Source organism: Lagopus leucura, unplaced genomic scaffold, assembly GCF_019238085.1.
Source record: "Lagopus leucura isolate 7727_CA_CO unplaced genomic scaffold, USGS_WTPT01 Super-Scaffold_100012, whole genome shotgun sequence".
In the NCBI taxonomy this organism is placed as follows: Eukaryota; Metazoa; Chordata; class Aves; order Galliformes; family Phasianidae; genus Lagopus; species Lagopus leucura.
Window position 1 is genome coordinate 5,168,666 of NW_024962267.1, and position 15,262 is coordinate 5,183,927.

General features: G+C 43.2%; 1 protein-coding gene across 6 annotated transcripts in view; it reads right to left on the minus strand.

Annotated features, from left to right (window-relative positions):
- The window catches only part of WIPF1 (WAS/WASL interacting protein family member 1), a 48,791-nt gene that overhangs the window by 31,181 nt on the left and 2,348 nt on the right, over window positions 1–15,262 (minus strand). Inside the window, exon 1 of one of the 6 annotated variants that reach the window (XM_042874442.1) lies at window positions 13,978–15,083. The exons of 4 other annotated variants lie outside the window; for them this stretch is intronic. The gene's annotated coding sequence lies outside the window, so the exon portion shown is untranslated. Of the gene's footprint in view, window positions 1–1,627; window positions 5,284–13,977; window positions 15,084–15,262 lie in introns of those variants that run through there. One more of the 6 variants, XM_042874440.1, reaches the window with a different exon arrangement.

Consider the following 15,262-nt stretch of genomic DNA (forward strand, 5'->3'; position numbering starts at 1 on the left):
CAAGAGGCCCATCAGGAGACCCCTCTCCCATGCCCCTTCCCTCTTGTAGCCCTGGCTGGGCTTGCTCTTGGTACAAGGTGTGAAGCTGAGGGTTTCTTTATTTAGAAAAGTGCACCAGTCTACTTTTGAATTCAATTTCAAATACCTAATATGAACCACTGTGTGGAAGGTCAAATATATTATTTACAAGCCATTGTATGTAATTTAAAACAACTCCTAATCTGTATGAGATGAGCCACTATAAAGCAGGATTAGGTTGAAATTAAAACGTCTGCAATGGGATTTTATTAAATTGGTTTTAAATTACATTCTTAGTAATACAAAGCCGAAGATTAGAAATCTTAATAGAGCAGAAAGACCGCTTTGGGACAGAACTGTGGCACTCCTTACAAATCATGCTAGATTCGCAGAAGCAGAGGGGCCCAGCAAAGGCCAGAGACTGCTGCTTGCAAAACTCTAAAGCTCAAAACAGTAAGCTCCACAAGGCTGCCCAGACACCAGGCTCTGCAACTTCCAAGTAAGAGCATCCTTGTCCCTGATGTGGGCTACGTGCACATCCTGTGCCACTTCCTCCACCCCCACACTGCCAGGAGCACGTGCACCTGCACCAGGCTGGGGGGGGTTCTCACTTGTGGGACTCAACCCCAGGGGGCTCATCCCATCTTACGATCATTGCTATACTGCCCATGAAAGCCACGCACCACCTGGCCTAACCAGCCTCAGGGGATGAAGGATTGTGTTTTTGCTGAAGTTCATATGCACAAGAGGAAAGATTTCCTTCTTTCATTCATTTCCAGGGATCTCTCCCATTAGCATGATAGAGATGGAGAACTTGTAGTAAACTTAGCTAAACCTCCACCACAAGGTTTATTTCAAACTCTGTGAAGTACTACTAAAATACTCTGTATTTTGTCATCAGTAAGTTTATCTTCTTTTCAACTTTCACTTCAACTTCACGTTCAGCAATTTTAGTTAATCACATTTTTCTTAGTAATATTTAAAAATAATGAATACATTTTTACTTAGGGATACAAACTGTACATCCCTCCGAATGTGCTCGCTGTGAAAGTTCCAAGTGCTGCAGCAACAAACCAGTGCCATTTCCTGCCCAACACAGGGGGCTCCCAGGCCAAAAAGCTTCCAGCACAGCAGAGCTGAGACAGACCTCCTCAACAGATACCACAAAGCATGAGAAAAAGCTTTAAGAAGAGAATACATCGATAATATCAAATAGAACAGCTATAAACTCAGTACCAGCCAAAATGACAAAGTTCCTGCTACAATGAAAAGCATTAACCTGTTAGAAAATAAACAAAACAACCAGTCATCTGTTGATTATATCAAAAACTTTGAAAAGCCAGAGATATTCTTTGTATTTCTACCAGGATTCAGCTCTATGCTGCCATCAAATAGCAAGGCAGGCTCCCAGCTTCTCACAAACTCACAGAAAACCTTCTTCCTATTTTTGCCTTGTAAGGCCCTGCTGCAAAGTCCACCTTGCCCGCCAGCTGCTAACACAAGTGCCTTGCTAACCGCTTCATAGCTCCCTGCTCCACCAAAACAGTGAAAATCAACAAGTGGACCCCCCCCCCTTAGGATGGTTAAAAGGCATTTTAAAAAGACTAACCTGTGCTATTAGAATTTGGTGGAGGTCACGGAGCTCTGAACTTCCCCAGTCGCTTCAATCTCGTTTCCTGTAGAGCAGCACGTGACCCTGCGCTTCCTCACTGCACCTTGCTAGACTTGCTTCATTTACTTTTTGAAGCCCAATGAAGAAGCTGTCTCCTACAGCATGTTTTAAAAGACTTCTGCTCCCATGACATGTTGAACCACTGACATTTGTACATACGCAGAAAGAGCCCTCCTCCGTTTCCTTCTGAGTCACTACACGACTCAATGGCCCTTTTTGTACTACTTTTGTGTATTAATAAAATCCTAAATGTGATTCTATTACAATATGTTCAACTCCCATCTCTCTCTTTTTAAAGAGGAAAAAAATGCAACAGTGGAGAATGTAATTACACTGAATGCATGGGAAATTTTAGTTCAAGGCATTCATTTACCAGGCTGTCAAGTGGGAAAAATATTGATGTATCTACTTTGAATAGTTGCACTTAGTGTAAATTTTTAGAAATATTTTTTGTTAGAACACGGCAAACAATTTTCATAGGAGTTTCAGTCCTATGGGAAAGGGTTTATGACTTTGGAAGAGCAAAGATTCTCTTCTCAGCACTATGTGTCCACATACTGTCATTTTAGAATGGGACAGATGGGCCTGAACATAGGTCATGAAAGGACGGATGGTAAACTCGTGCATCAGATGAGTAAATTTACAGAGTTGTAATAGTCAGTAGCCTTCAGAAATTAACACTTTGATTTTTCTTTTTAATCCATGGAATCTTCACTGTCAGTCAGCAGGGAACAACTGCTGGCACAAAACTGGCTGCAATGCTACCAGACTACAACACAAACCCAGAGCTTACGCAGAGAAGCCCAGAGCAAGCCAACACGGGATGCTTCTGTGCATGCTGTTTGGTGCATTTTATACAATTTCTAAGTGCATGACAAGATTTCCACTGAAAACGACATCTTCTAAATTCAACTGCACCAGGTGAAGACCTGGTTGTTGTGAGCGGCCTCCGATGAACACCAACCAACCAGGGGTCACCTCCAGGTCCACTCCCCACAGGCTTCTTGCTTCAACCAAACAAGTCAAATGAGCTCAAATTCCTTCTGTTTGTGGTTAACATGACTAGTTCCGATGGAAAATGAGAGGGAATGGCTTGCAGGAATCCTCCTCCCCGCAGAGAGGTGAGAGGAGCAAGCTATGGCAAAGAGACAGCAACATGCAGTGGGACTTCACAGGCTGCCAAGATCTGCACTTGTGCTACAACAACCACTGATAATCCCAACTGCCCTACAAGCTGGCAGATACCATAGAAGATACAGATGAACGTGGAGGGACAAACTCCAGAAAGGAGAATGTCTGTCTAGCATAACAAGGTCTTCCAGTACAAGCACCTCAAATTTAAGGACCTACTGCAGCTACACATTGCACAAATCACATCTGCCTAATAAATGACGTGTATTTTAAATGCAGATATGCAGGGGAAACCCCCACAAAAGGAAATACATGAGTGAAAGAAGGACTACTCCATGAGACGGGTGCTCCCATGTGACACTTTTTGGGCACACAGAATCCTACTTGTGCATGCACCTCTGAGCTCCTGTGGTTGCAGTCCGAGTACATGTACAAACGTGTCCACAGATGCACCTGCTCTGCCCCAATTTACAACTTTGGGCCAACTGGCCAAAGAGAGATTAGGGTATTATTTACACTGGAAGACACTTGAGAGCACTGTGAGATGCATGCAGCTTAAGCACTTTCTGGCACTGAGCGCTCAGAGTTATTATATGCCGGACCCTAGGCTTCAGAGGCACAGAGGGGAAGTTGAAGAGTTCAGGAAGTTGCTGTGTTTGTTCACAACACACTGCTTCATTGTACTCGTCTTCAGCTGCTCACCCAGCAGCTCCTGGGCTAACAGTTGTCACTAACAAGAGAGCTTATTGCTCTTTTTTTCAAGGGGCTATGTTTACAAAATCACTTTTAACACGTTAATGCTGCAATGACATACGCTACACCATGCCAGAGCAGTGCTTGGAACCTCCGATGGGGGAAATGGAGTTCTATACTCCCCCCAGATACCCCTCTCCACATTGTTCAAGTTACAGGGAATGCATTTTCTCAGCGAGCAACTCCTAGCCATCTCCTTCTTAAGCCATGCCCAAAATGTCCTCCAGGGTGTCACTCCAGCCAGCGCACCTCAGTGCAGCTCCATGGTTTTCACTGGGGCTGCACATGCAGGTGTGTGACACCTGGGGATTCACCAAGCCCACACAGCCTCCACAAGGCCTGTTCTGGTAAGTTTCTCTGTGCCTGGGCCACCAGGAACACCAAGGGATCTGTCAGCTCTGACTGCAGAAGGGAGGCATCTGAAGTCCTCTATTCATCGGCCATTTACTTCTCTGTCCTTGTCATAGATGAGGAATCTGTTGACTGGCACCTTTTGGAGGACTGTAGCTCCTCTGGGATTTTTGGTAGCTATATTAGGTGGTAAGCCAACTGCTAGTAACTGACACTGAATCACACTTCACATACATGCAAGACAAAACCACTTTATCTTCTGAGAGGAAAGCCCACCTGAACCTCTTCCTTTCATGCACCTGAGTGACTAATAAAATGTGCCCATAACATTGTAAATGGCAAAAGTTGTTTTTAAGACTCTAAATTGACTCCCCATCACTTGTGACTCAATCAAACAGTGTTTGATTTACCAAAGAGGACCACCCCAGCTGCAATAATAAGTTGCACAGTGGCCTGACAGATGAACTACACCAGGATGTTAATGGTTGTGGCTGTAGGGCCTTTTACATAGATAATTTACTGTCCTGCGCCAGCTATGGGGTTCTGAGGGGCTCTGAGGTTTTAGATTAGAAACAGACATAGCTACATCTCAACACATTTGATGATTCTTGTCCAGGTGATACAAACTAATGGAGCATGCTGAATGCCACAATTCAAACTCACACATATCACTGGCCTTACAAAAATAGGCACTATTTGTAATATAGAATCTCACCTATCTCACTGATATGGCCATATCTGCACACACACACACACAGCAGTGGATTCTGTGAAGAATGTTTTCCATCTGGTACCTGTCACCAGCAAATAGAAGCTATTAACGTCCCCGTGACTGGGCAATACAATCTGTTCTGCTTCTGACCTCGAGCGGGCATAACACCTGTGAGCACAAGAGTACATAGTCATACAGGGCTGCTAAAACAACTACAAAAATCCCAAATCTGCTTGCCAAATCACAAGAGCTCAGCAGTAACAGAGAGGTGTTCAAACTTCAAAGCAGGAGCACAGTCAGCAAGAGTTTGTTGAAAGAATTACAACCAGGCATGGAAACTGGGACTTCTCAGTAGCATGTAATCCCTGCTGTTTCCATTTCCTCTTCCTCATTATCAGCACAGACGGGGGCTGAAGATTAGTAAACAGTGGGTGTTTGGGGTGAATTAGAGCATGTGTGATATAGAGCTCACTATCCTGGTGGCATCAGCGTGACTTCGCAAAGAGATGTAAATATTTAATGGTGCCCATTATGTCTCTTCAGAACTATGGAATATTAACACTTCCTTGGAGGTAACAATGATGGAGGAATCTTACTAGGACTCCATCTTGCCCTTCATCTAGGACATGAACAAAGTCTTACAGCCAAGACTTCCCTCCTCCATAGCCGTCTGTGGGGAAGATGAAAGCTTCTCACACTGCTCCAGTCCAGTCTAAAACCAGAAACAACAAACTCTGGGACAAAAACTTCAGTGTAAAGAAATTCCCTTCTTCTGAATAGAGAAAAAAAAAATACTTCCAGTGTAATCTTTAAAGGTTCCCAACCTGCTAGGGTATTGGGTTTTTATGACCATTATACCTAGACAACAAATGCAAAGGCAAGCAAACTAGTAGCGTGATTAGAAATTATTCTACTTTTCTTTAAGCATTTACTTTTTAAGTGGGTTCTCTTCTCTTCTTTGCCCACCGCCATAAGGAACAGTCTTAGAAAAGATTCTCTCTTCTCACGCCCAAAATCTGATTTCAGCTGTCATTTCAGGTATTAAAATGCCACTGCCACGTAACTAACTAACAAAGAACAATACTTCCCTACGTTGACGTATTCGCAATTTTGAAGAGGAATCTGAAAAAGCAGGAAAATTCTAAATTATTTTTTCTGCTCTTGTTCTCAAGTCTACATAGAACTAACAGCAGCGTGTGAGAGATGTTATATATTCAGCTATTGCCCTTGCTTGTCACAGGTTATCCTTTCAGGAGACAGCTATGTAAATAAAAGCCATTAGTAAGAAAACACAATATGCCTAGAAACACCTACTAATTTCTTGACTTGAGAGAGAACTCCTGAATTGACAAACCGTGCTCTCAAAGTGATTTGCTTGTCCGGCCCCCAGCACCCCTGGCAATATTGATATTAACGGACTCCTGAGGAAGAGTCCTACTCTGCTTCTTTAATTAGGATAAAGCAATCACAAGATACATTGTAAGAAGGTAACTATTTTGCAGAAGTTTCTTCATATCACTACAGAGAATTCAAATAATTAGTTTGTTCACAGGAACAAAAACAAACAAGCAAACTTCTATGAAAAGGAACCTTACTGCTGGCTGCTTATAATACTCGATTTCACATAATACCTTGTTTCTCAGTTTGCGGCCTTTTTACACAATAACCTTGAGACATGGTTTCCCTTGGACTCGATCAAAGAATGAGATTACACAACAGACGCACAAACAGAAAACATTTGCTGTCTTTCCAAAGAGTATTTTCAACAATTCTTACCCAGTAAAAGCCGCCTAGCCATTTTTCCAGAACAACGTATTACACCTCATCAGAGGCATGCCTACTGCCTAATTATCTCTCTCAATATATGAGCACTGTTATGATGGTGATAATATCGGATATTTATTATTGAGCAATTTGTCTTTAGCTATTAACATGAATTTTAAAGTTTATGAAGCTTCAGGTATGAACCATATGATGAAGAGTTTTTATATACTTGGTTATTTCAGTAGAAAATACTGTTTTAAAAACAGTTAACACAGTTAAATTGAGTAATACTTTATACTCAACTTCCCATCAGCATTTATGCATGTACACTCACACACACACACACACACACAGGGGAACAGAGCAAAACAAATCTGCACCCAAGAAATAGCAATCTACCACAATGGCCATACATTTTAAAGCTACAGAAACAGCATTTTTTGATGAGACCAGGTTTCCAGCTGACATGGCCTACAGTCTGAAAGTAGCAAGTTACATTTTCTCTTCAAGTGGGATGTCTCTATCTAAATGTCTGTAGCTAAAAGTGCCTGCATGAATTGGAGCTTAACATATAAATTGAAGACTATTAAGATTCATGACAATTAAACCATTATTTTGCAAAAAATTGCTATCAAATTCTGTGTTCTTATCATTTGATTTTTTTAGGGGGATTTTGCCTATTATTTTTGATTGTAAATCAAAACCCTTTTTTCTCCATCATCTGTTCAACACATGCAATTATGAAATCCAAGCAACTAGTTTCATTTTTGAAAGAGGTCTGCTACTTTCATACAATTTATTTCCTCCTCTACATTCTGGATGCTCATAACAGAAGCACTGAAAATTTGTGATTATCTACAAAATAGAAAGGGAGCTGACAAATAGCAGGCTAATACAGGAGTACTTACTGGCATTATTTCACTGGTGTAAAGATCTGCACACAATGTTACAGCAGCAGCATCCTACCCAAAGCTCATGCCCGTTTCTTTGTTTTCTTGTTTGTTTTTTAAATAAGTCCTCACGAGCAGGAACTTTAGTCCATTTTTTACATTTTTCCCATGGGCGGTATTTTCCACATCAGGAGCCTCTAGATGCCAAATATAGACACAGATCAGAGTCTGTACATACTTGCTGGGTGATTATAAACCAGTACCAGCTCCTCTGCTGTGCAGTGGATGAGACTTGTTACTCTTCGCACATGTCCAAGTGCCAGCAGCTCCACACTGAGCAGAGGTGTGCCCAAGTAAGGAGAACAAGATCACATCACATACAAGATGAGATCGTGAATTTTTCTTTCATTAACACTTATCAAAAAAGAATATTCTCCCAAGAATAAACAGGAGAAAGAGAGGCTCAATTTACGAATACGTATACGCACTGCCATAATCTCAGTTAACTATCGGTGCTATCCCTAGGAATTCGTGGAGTTGATCACTATGAATGAGAACACTAGCCAAGCTAACGGAATTTCAGACTCCATGAGAGGCACATGAAGACAAGCCTTGAGTCTGAAGCTCCCTGCTTGCTCAGGAAAGCCAGCGCTGCCGCTGCCCCTCACATACATGCAATTGCAGCCCCCCTGGCAGTTGCAGGGGCTGCATCCAGACAGCTCACGGTGATTTCAGAGCCATCAGGGTGCATCATCAACCCACATCCATCACCTGGCTGCTCCACAGTGCCTTCCAGTCTGAAGTTGCTCCTCAACATCATTTTGAGCAGGAACCACTGTAGACATAGGATTACCAACTTATTGCAATTACACTACACAGAAACTGATAGAAAACAGTGATGTTTATTTCCAACTCATCGAGCTTAGAGATAAATTGCTGATCTAGAAACTAGTCTCCCTATACTGCTATGGCTCAGCTGCTGCCACGAGGCTGCACTGACCAGACACAAAGCAGCCCCTCTGCCTCACAGCAGGTTAAGGATGCCAGCTCTCCTCACAGCTTGTCATGTTAGGATAAGCTGGGTTTCTGAATCCATGACCATAGAGGTCAGGATAAGCTCCCAGTTTCACTAGCTGAGAGTAAAAGTAGGGGCTGCAGTTTAGTGCTCTGGCTTGGAACAGCAGAAATCCCACAGAAGGCTATATAGAAGGCTATAACTGCACTTTTAATCACTTCTAGTCATTTTGGTAGAGCCAGAGGCCTGTGGGCCAAGTCCCAGCAGAGCCAGCCTGTCACAGAGCAGGAACATCAGGCAGCACAGGGAGGTGATGCTGTGCACCACAGCTCACTGTGTGAGCCCGAAGGTGCTGCTGTAGCCACCTCCTGCGCTGCCAGCAGGGGCTTGGCTATGGCAGCTGTTACACAGGCTGTTTGCTCCTGCTTCAGGTTCCACTGTTAGCACTTTGGAGCTAGGTAAACTTCGTGACATATTTAACTTCAGGCCTTTTGCTGCTAATTGGGACAGTTCTCCTAACTTTTAATGAGAAAACTAGTGCACCATGGTGCTCTTGGGAATGCTGGTTTTGGTGACCTTTGAACACTCAAACTAACTACTTCCATAATTATATTTTTAAGAATAGTTAAAAAAAATGGTCCCTAATTTCACATCAGGCAGGATTCCCTAGTGACAGGGTTGGAGATCCTGCACTGATGTGCATTACAGAAAACTCCAGTGCTACCAGGATCACATGCTCTGTTGAGAAACAAAGGAATCAGGACCTGAATATGCCAGAACTAAATACAGAGAAGTGAGATTATAAATGGTGAAAACTTTACTGGATAGAGATGAGGTGTGCTGCATCAAACATGCCTGTAGACTGTAGTTTCAACCCCCTCCAAACAGTCACACACCACAGTGATAGCCCAATCCCTTGGAAGAAAGATGTTGAGGTTGTGGGAGCTTTGCAGCAGGAACAAAGTTATCCTGATTTCCAAAACTAAGCAGCCGCCCCAGCCAGAGGGAGCAACGCCACACACACACCTCAGGGACAACAGCCTGGGGAGCCCGGGGAAGAGGTGCCCTGATGCTGCCAAGGGCAGTCCCACCACAGTGCTCCTGTCCATCCCGCAGTGACCTCACATCATACCAAGGGCACGACGGGACCAAGGAGTGCCACTGCCTGCTGTTTCACAAGTTCACTGGTGGGGTTTTTTGGTCTCTCCTCACTTCCTAAGGCACAGAGTCAAGCTTAGCTGTGAAATGGCAGTGGGACACTTCCTTATCTCTAGATAAAAGGAAGAAGGTAAAAATACACTGTGTTCTTTTTACTTTCCCTTCTTGCAGGGTTTTTCCATTGTGTTTTTATCTGCTTCTGTGCATAGTTGACAGTGAAGGCCTTGGGAGCTGTTAAAACACCATAGTATACAGCATCACAACCACGAGTTCTTTAATATCTAATCAGTCTCACTGATTAGCAAACAGACAGTGCGCAAACAGGCTTGCAAGAGGAATAAAAGCTCCCAGCCTAAGCAAAGAGCAGTGTTATACCACTTTTATTGTAAGCAATTGTAAACTCTGTTATTGCTCCTAAGAGGAAACTTTCCTGGCAAACTTTAGAAGTAACAAAAAGCATTAGACGACAGTTCTTTCCCCTGGAAGCACAATGTCCCTTAGTGTTCTCACTTAAGTACTGTGCATGATGACATCCAACTGCCTTTCACCCTGCAATTCACTTGCATTATTAGGGGTGTTCCACTAAACAACTGGCATATTTTAGAAGAATAAAGGAAGAACCTGTCCAGTTTGTCAGTTACAGAATATCCTATTTTCTAGTTCCCTATAGCAGCTAATGTCTTCCTCCAACTCCAATCAACATGCATGAACATATGCACAAATGGAAAAGAGTAAGCCACAGTAAGTCTTGGAGATATCAAGCCTGTAAAGATCTGCTATGAAAAGCAAAACCAAAGGATGAGGAAATAAGTATTCCTCTGGATTCTCTTAAGAAAGCATTACTTCTGCATTACTGCATGTAAGCATGCAGTATACCCCAGGATTTTGCTATCAACTAAATTTTATTTCATCCTACTAGAATAGAAAATGCATTTTAGAGAGCATAAAAAAAAAAAAATGCATCCCTATCTCAGAAGTCCTGAATCTAAGGCAATATGTACAACTATAAAAAAAAACCACCAAGGAGCAAGTAAGTGAATGGAGATGCAGAGAAAAAGGTCAATACATCAAGTCATGCAAACTCACTATGTGCATGACCAAGGGCTTTGTTTACTTGCAACATACACAGAACACCCTTTATAGTTTACATTCGATACTTCCTTTTAAAACTCCTTCAAGTAACTTGAAATGTGAAAGTAAGGAAGAAAATTCTCTGTCTTTCCCTGCATGGAAATACAAAACAAACATTTGGAAATACCCTGGGCCTCTTGCTTTGTCCAGAGAAGGCTCTCAGATAGCAGTAAAGTGCTTTGTAAAAGTAATCTGCCCCAGTCTGTAACAGTTACAATGTGAACAGACTTGGTAGGAGCTAAGATGAAGTTCAGCTTGTATCCAGCATGCTTGATGTTCCGGGGGAGACTGTGCAAGAACACGTGACTTGCTCCTGTACAGACTGCTGAAGATGTAGGACATCCCAGAACAGAATAGGAGACACTCCACTGCAGAAGGCCAAAGAAGTTAGAGAGAGTCTGCTAAGGGCCCAGGAGATGAGGCTAACAGAAAGCCATGCAAACTGAAGGCTAGGAGAGGATGAGCTTTAGGAAATGCCACAACTAAGGCTATTCATGTGCTAGGCAAATCATAACCTGAGGAGAGCACTGACTAAAGTGACTGCTGTGGGAGGATCAATGAGATGGGGAAACGGAGGTCTGCAGAGCTTAGTACTGCTGATGCAAAAGGGTTTCCACACAGTAAGTGAAGAATACTAGCTGTTTTCTAACAGCCACTTCCTAGGTAGGAGGCAGGGGGAGAGAGTAACCAGTTCCTCCCCTTCCTCCAAGGACATCCTTCCCTTTAATCACCTATAGTGATAAAAAAAGGGACCTAGCTAATGCTAGTTACAAGTCAGGCACCATTCTGCACAAGCTGCTTATATAAGGACAATCCCAGTTGGCACCAGTGGACCCTACAGTGCTGCCTCAGGCTGCTGGGGACCTGAGGGCTGCGCCAATCACCCGATGTAACTCAGAGGCTGCCAGACCGTGAGCTCATGAGGCCCTATCCACTGTGGAGGTGGGGAGGAGTTCTCCCCACCTCTACACTCCCCCTCCACTGATTGAAGGTAGTGAATCTCAGACTTCACTGTTCACATTGTTGCTTAAATGAACAAATAAATAAATAAAGAGAATGGAAGCTCAAGCAAACTCCTCTCTTGCTTTCCCATTCCAGGGAACAGATCCGTGCCACTAACAGAGACCAGAGTCTGAAGGGATACCCTACTTCCTGGAACTCATTTTACCATTTTAATTCCACAGAACAAGTACAGTAAAGATTGCGTGTTTCGCAGATTTGATATCACTCCAAAATCACAATATTGATTTTACAGTTTTTTGCCTACAGAGGTCTTTCAAACAGCAATGCAGAGAACAAGACAAGAGCAATCTGAAAACAAAAATCAAAGCCTGGATCAGAGAGCTCATTACGCAGTCTGTGACTTAATACCCAGAACTGCAGTGGATTAAGTCTTCTGTAGTCCCTGAAGGTTCTGTGGGAAGGAACTCATGCTGCTAACCAAATCCCATGTTGTGCTGACAGCATTACAAACCCAGAGGCAGAACCCAGCTCTGCCAGCCTCGGGCCGCCCACACCAACACACTCTCCTTCACAGAGACAGTTCCATGGCCAAGAGACCTCAAATTGCCAGCTGTGCATACTCCCAACGCAAAGAAGCCTTCTCTAACACTGAGGACAGCTTGCTGTATGCAGCCATGTCAGAGAGCATGGCTAACCTGCAACATGCCCCAAAGCCCTACACCTGCTCTGCTCCTACTGCCCGTCTCCTGGCCCAGACAATCCCACTCTGTGCAGCTGGCAGCTCAGCTGTCGGGGATCAGCCCAACACAGCCCTCCTCACTGCCTGCCAACAATACACGTGCCAGCTGCACAGCATGCTGCTGTGACAACACAACAGCACATTACTGTACCCCATTTCTACGACTTAAAGGATTTCCCGACCTCCCATGCCTGCTGATACTCTCTTGAATAGTTTGATGCCCGTGTCAAGCAAGTTACAAAACCTATCTGTTGCTGCAGTGAACAGATCTGCAGAATGATGCAAGGCTCTGCTGACTGCTAGCTATACTTATGTAACTCAGTAGCCTCACAGCTGCTAATAATTAGCAGACGACCTGCGTAAGTGCTAGACAAATACAGGGAGATGGAAAAGGAGAACCCTGCTTCATCTCTTCAAAAACAAGCCAGCAAAATGGGAAAAGGGACTTCTAACAGATCTATGATTCTCTTTTCTCCCAACAGAATTCAAACCCAGCATAATGAATTCAGCATAAATCTTATAACTGAAGATCTGAATGGCGCCTTGTTCGTAGCATTTGGATTTGGAACACAGATGCAGTTAACTCACTGCTTAACGCCTTCTATCATACTCTCTAAAATGCCGATCTGCTTCCTCAGCTTCCACGTTAGGAAAACAAAACCAACAATCTTTCTTGAAGTGATTTATTTTTTTAAATGACGAGAGATCCAAACTTGAATTCGGCACACAGCTTTCTCTGCTCTCATTCTCTCTTAAAAATAAGAGATTAATTGTTATGCTGAAAACTGGGAATAACATCACTTTCTAAAAATTTCCTTTGCAGCTCTTGTCTTTATTTCACAAATTCTTTTCCAGATCTCATGTTCTCAGTGTTGCCTGAGAAAATGTAATTAACTGTTAGTATAAAAATCCCTCTAAGTGACAGATTGAATATATACACACGTACGTACATACACACACATACATGTTTTGGGGGTTGCTATTCTCTTGAGTAATCTGAAAGCAGCTGCATAGGGTAAGAAGCTTTTCTGTTTAAATACGACATCTTTTAGCTGCAATGGCACCAGCCCACTAGTCAGGAGATTTCTGATCCTCTCCCAGCACTATTACTGACTTGCTGCTATGAGACTTCAAGCAAAGCCATTTTCCCTCACTGTGCTTCTCTGCTCACTGCTCTTAGAAGCCTTTATTCACACTTTAAGGCCATTTTCAGATGTTCTGAAACCACTTAGCCCATATACTCTGGGGGATAATAGTCTGCTCCACTCTGCCTATTCCTCACAGCAACAGATCTCAGTATTCAAGCACAGCATTCACCAAAAACATTGAGGAGTAAGAAGAGGGAATCACCCCACTTCCTGACGTTATCACAAAGGAAACATGCACAAGCTATTTGGGGCTTGCTGAAGCTGCTATGAACGTTTATCTTAGCCTCTATATTTCTTCCTATTAAAGAGCTCCCTTGAGTTTCTGTAGCAGAAGAGATGCTAATAGTTCAGAGAAGGTCCCTCTGGGAACACATGCGTGGAAGCCAAGAGTGCTGCTCACCCAGGCTCAGTCCTAGGAGGGAGCAAAGACCATGGGTGCCACAGAAGCAGCTTAAACATTAGGAGCTTTGCTTCTGCAGCAACAGTAATTTAAGGTACAAAGAGAAACATTTAAACTCCAAAGCGTACTTACGTGTGATTGGATCCAAATGTAGATGATTCCTAACGGGGTTACAGCAGAGTTTAGAGTTACAAAACGGATTCTCAAAGTGCTACTTGTGCTTCCTGTCCATCTCCTTTCAGGAACAAGGAAGCTTTCTATTCTGAATGCCTTTGATCTCAAATTTCGATGAAACTGCACCCTCACTGCCCATGTCCGAGCCTACAGGCACTGCACTGCAGTGACCTGCACTGGAGGGAACCAAAGCACAGCTGCTCTGTGAGGCCTGCACAGCTGAGCAGCAACAGCATGTCAGAGCCCTCATCTCCAGGGTTAATCCCACACGAAAAATGTCATCGTTTTCCCATTCAGACTTCACCCACAACACAGCAGCACCTGCATACTACTTGCAAGGAGTCACAATAGAACATCAACTTTATCCATTTTCTACATATAACTACACATGGAGCTGATACTACACAAAAGCACACCACCACCACCACACTGATCACTGACAGCATCCAAAATATTTTAAACCAATCCTGATAATTTTTTTTTTTAATTAAGTTTTGTTTTTAAACCATCCTTTTTTGGGGGTATTTGCTGACCAACAGTTCCACAGTCATTACTCAGCAACAGATGGATTTCTATGTACACCTGTGAGGCCAGCAGCTAACGAGAATGCAGGTAGTTACACAGTCAGCAGCACCCAAAGCAAACAGCTCTCTTGAAGATTTGTGGCTACCTCCAACATTCCCACCTTTCTCCCCACATAAGGAACACTGCCTCCACCCTATCCAGCTCAAACACAGCTGGAGCCACGAGTTTTAAACCAGGAGACATGCCCATCCTTCATGGCAGTGGATGCCATTGGCCAAGTGTCAGAGTGCACCACATGAAGAAAAAGCATTTGCATTAGAACCAAGAATAAGAGAAGTCTGTAGAAAGAACACAGAAGCATTTCACTAGATTTGAACTTTCACAAGGTTTCATACTGTTGCGAAGTTGCCACAATCAAGACATTCATGTTGGCAAGAGCACAAACCGTAAAGAAATTCCCCTACCCTTGCCACTGCTTCCTTACTTCTCATGGTTCCTAAGCATGTCAATTATCTAGATAAGATTTAGCATAGTATAGTAAGAGCTTAGAACATTTCTAATGGCTGTGCAAAGACATTTTACCACTGTGTATATATACACACATATATACAGTGTGTGTATATATATATATATATACACACACACACACACACACTTATATACACACATACATCCCAAGAACAACATACTGCTGTGAAAGGAAACCTATGAAGTTCTG